This window comes from Zosterops lateralis, assembly GCF_965231275.1.
Source record: "Zosterops lateralis genome assembly, chromosome: W".
Lineage (NCBI taxonomy): Eukaryota > Metazoa > Chordata > Aves > Passeriformes > Zosteropidae > Zosterops > Zosterops lateralis.
This window is the reverse complement of record NC_139801.1, coordinates 13966942-13971038: the sequence shown is the minus strand read 5'-3', so window position 1 is coordinate 13971038 and position 4097 is coordinate 13966942. Positions and strand designations below refer to the sequence as shown.

At 47.4% G+C, this 4097-nt stretch overlaps 1 long non-coding RNA gene across 1 annotated transcript; it reads right to left on the bottom strand.

The window, feature by feature from the left end:
* Positions 1-1391: 1391 nt before the first annotated feature.
* On the bottom strand, positions 1392-3275 carry LOC310922274. The gene is made up of 2 exons (XR_014592373.1): positions 3222-3275; positions 1392-1522 (listed from the first exon to the last, which is right to left on the bottom strand). It is a non-coding gene; the product is annotated as an uncharacterized lncRNA (long non-coding RNA).
* Between the last annotated feature and the right edge of the window lie 822 nt (positions 3276-4097).

Here is a 4097-nt window from a genome sequence, read left to right as displayed (position 1 = left end):
GACCGACAAGCTCATTCATACCATAGCAGATTAATCTTGACCAGGCAGGCACCATCCCAGCCCTTCCCGAGTATCCCTGACTCCGTGGTGGCCCATGTCTATTCCAGCAGGGTTTGGAAGCTTCAAGTGGTGCAATGTTGAGGAAAAACCTTTCACCATGGGGCTGGGACAGCTCTGGAGGAGCTCACTGCTGCAGTGGTGTGGGTCTGCAGGCAAATCCTCAGGTGGTCCAAACTCTCCACCATGGCCCAAGTGGTGCCAGATGCTGCTGGCCACTGGCAGCCTCCCTCTGGCAGCTGTACCTGAGCTGGGGTATCCTGACAGAGGCTAGGGCATCTGCAGAAACTGGAGCAAAGATGATGCCTCCTGCAGCAGGGCTTCCCCAGGAGCACCCCCGACACAATGAGTGTCCCTTCCTCTCACCCAGTTGAACCTCTTGGTCCCCACCAGCCCTTGCACCCCCTCAATGTCCCCCACACCCCCTCCTCCAAGTTCTGAGATAGGGTGCACCCAGGGGCCAGCACTGCCTCTGTGCAGCCCCATGTCCCCCCTGCCTCCAGAGCCCAGGGAAGGGCTCATCACCATCTCCTGGACAGCAGGCAGTGCTCCCTGCCCCCTCCACTCCTGGGCTGGGGCACTGGATACCCAGCAGCAGTGCTGGGGTACAGCCCCCCCCCTTCCCCATTCATGACACCAAGCCCTCATTGGTTGTTGCTTCTGCAGTGGTTTATTGGGGTGGGAGCCAGGAGCCTCTGGCAGTGTGGGAAGCACTGTGGGGGTGCCACAGAGGGACCCCAAGAGCCAGAGCCCCGGCTCCTGTGGCAGGGACCGATTTCCAGCCTCACTAAAGCAGCAATGCAATACTGGAGAGCAACAGGCAATCCCAAACTCCAGTATTTAAGTGCTGCTAGAGCACTGCTGACAGCTCTCCACAGCCTCCAGATCCCCCCTCTCTGCCCCAAACAGAGGGCAAGGGTCCCTTGGCTGATCCTTTGTCAGGGAAAGGACTGAAGAGCAACAGCTGAGGGGTAGATATAGTATAGGATGTGGTCATGCCCATGTTGGAGAACAAAAAGGAGCTACAAGTCCTGCCTGCCTGCAGGGCCAGACACACAAGCTTACAGGGGATGTATTTGTAGCTGCAAAGGATGGGCACAGTACAAGCACCAAGAGAGCGTGTCTACACATACCTGAACTAATGAGATACATGGGAATGTGTTAGCTTCCACATCTATGATAACCAGAAGCTCACTTTCTTGTCTTATCCTTGAGGTAATGAGGCAGCCCAGAATGGTCTGTATCTCCTTGTCCCTACAAACCATGATGTGCTGCTACATCTCCTCAAAGCCCACTGAATGCTGACATTCCAAATGGTATTTTGAATATATATATATGTAATTTTTTTAAAACCATGATATAAAGAACTGAAGAACACTCTACAATGAAGACATCTAACATGCATGCATTACCACCACAGGACAGGGGATTTTCTTCTTCACAGGTGCTATCAGACAGTCTGTAACTGTAAGAGAACAAGCAGTTATACAGTGCAAACAAACCAGTTTCAGAAACAAAGTCAGAAATTTAATGTTTCCCCCAGCCCTAAACCACACTTCTTATTGGGTCCCAGCAAATAATACACTTTCAGATCCAGCAGATCTGTTGCTTTTGCTACTGTGAAGAGCCTGCAGAACTTCCCAGTCCTTCCAACTGGTCTGTGGGGAAATATTACCTTGTACTTTCCTCTTAGGTGATGGTGAACATCAAGAATTTTCCAGAAGTCACAATGTTAATATTTAAGATAAACAAATCCAGATTCCAACAGTTGAAACCTGTTAAATTTTCCTTAAAATACTTTTATTCAGCTCAATTTGACTTTTGAGATATGTAAAAAATACCTTATTTTTAAAAAGATTAAATGATGCTTATTTACCATGTGAATGGACAAACCTTATATGACCAGAAATTAAAGATCTCGAACTTCATCATATTCCCTGCCTGTACCAGAGCAGAAAGCACCAGAGCAGGGCAGGGAGGGGCTGCAGCGCTGCAGAAGGCAGCTGCCAGTGGCACTTAACACATCAGCCTGCCCGGGCTGCACAGGAGCTGTGCAAACAGACTGATATTTTTTGCATTTCCTTTCAACCTTCCCCCCCACACCAGTTCTGTGACAACTTCCTTCAATTCATTGTCTTAAAAAGCAGAATCACAAAAAAAAAAAAAAAAAAAAAAAAAAAAAAAAAAAAAACAACCCTGAACAATGTCAGAAATGTTGCCTTGGGTTCAAATTCTTGTGCCATCCCCCTCGTGCCCAACGCACCGAGTCCCTGCCTCTTTAGCAAACTTAAAAATAGGAATTTCAAAAGCTCTTGTGACCCATGCCAAGTGATTTCAAATTTGAAGTCAAATATTTGCCAACAAAAAAGCAGTATATTTTCACCACTTCAGTGTCCTCAACACTGACAACACCAGGGCCAACTCCCTAATGAGCAGCTGCTACTTGCTGCAAAGCAAACGTACCCAGTGTCAAGCCTGTACGAGCTAAATCAAAACACTCCCCACATAATATTACCATTAATTACTTCTGCAACAACGTTTTACTTGACTGTACTTGTGCAATCTTATTTCTTTCATCTCTTCAAATGAATCCAAAAGAAAAAAGCAACAGCAAACATGTTCAGCTTTAGAATCCATTTTGATGGTGCTTGAGGTTCACATTTTAATTAATGTTTTTATATTTATATAAACCAGACTTTTGCCTAGTTCAACAAGAGCAAGAGCTCTCTTCAGTAAGGACTTTTCAAAGCAAGGGTTCAATACACCTCCACCAGCATCTACCACAGAGGGAAAATCAACAGTCGCACTAAGCATTGGGCAACTGGAAAATTGGGATAGACAGTGAAACATGTATCTGAGAAAAATATGCACGTTTATGACGTGACAGCATCAATATTTTATGCAATAGAAAGTTCCATGTTTGAACTATCCCATCACCCACTTCAGCTTCTTTCAAACTTAGTTTGTGCTTTGGAAACTCAACTTTAAATCAGAAATTGGCAGCTGAACAGGGTAATTTGAGTTCACCTGAACATCTCCAAGGTATTAACTGCAGTACCCAAGAAGGGATATGTGTGTCAGAGGGACCTGCATTTACCCAGAGGGATGCAGGTGCTGCAGGTATTTTGGAGCAGGTGGGACATGAGCTTACCTTCCCAACTCACCTCTGAACACAGGCACATCAGCTCCACACAATCAGATCGCTGCTTCAGTGGGAGTTACAAAGCAACAACAGAAAGGGTTTGAGAGGTGCTGGCAAAGAGGGGCAACTCCAGGAGAGGGGAGTAGGGCTGTTGGGCAGGTCCTCTTCCAAAGTACACACAGACAGGTGCAAGTATTTTTAAAATTAAAGAAAAAAATAAATAACTCAAGTTTTCAGCTCCAGATAGGGCAGACTATGAAGCAGAGTAACTACATCCCTCCTCTCTCCATCCTCCCCATGCCTGCAGCTGGGGCTACTGGCACCATTGGCTCAGTGCGACTCCAGGCAGTGGCACCCAAAGCACACTGGTAACCCCAAATCATAACCCAGGTGCCGTACAGCAAGGAGAGATGAGCCAGAAAAACCAGGGGCAGCTCTGGGCAGGTGGGAAAAGCCATTGAGCACAACCATGGCCAGCACCTTCCTCCCTGAAGCAGCAGCAAGAACAACTCTACTGGTCCTGGCAGACCAGAAGCAAAGGAAACATCTCAATTATGCTGGTTTAGGTGGTAAACCAAGCCCAGGACAGGAGGTAAGATGCAGAGAGGCTGTTTGGGGGTTGATGCTTTTGTGGTGGCACCACAAGTGCCCTCTCTCACTGTCAGGTAGAGACAGCATCCCAGGAGCACCTTCAACTTCCAAGCAGCAGCCAGGAACAGGGGTATCTCCTGCTTACTGGTAGCCCCAACCATGAGAAGAACTTCCCCAAAAGCTCCGCCTCAATGCAAAAGCACTGCAACAGCCCTTCTGCTGCCAAGAGCTCCACACCTGCAGTGTGTGCACCAGCTCTTTCTAGAAATAGAAACTTCTACCTGTCATCTACATAAGCCAGCCACCT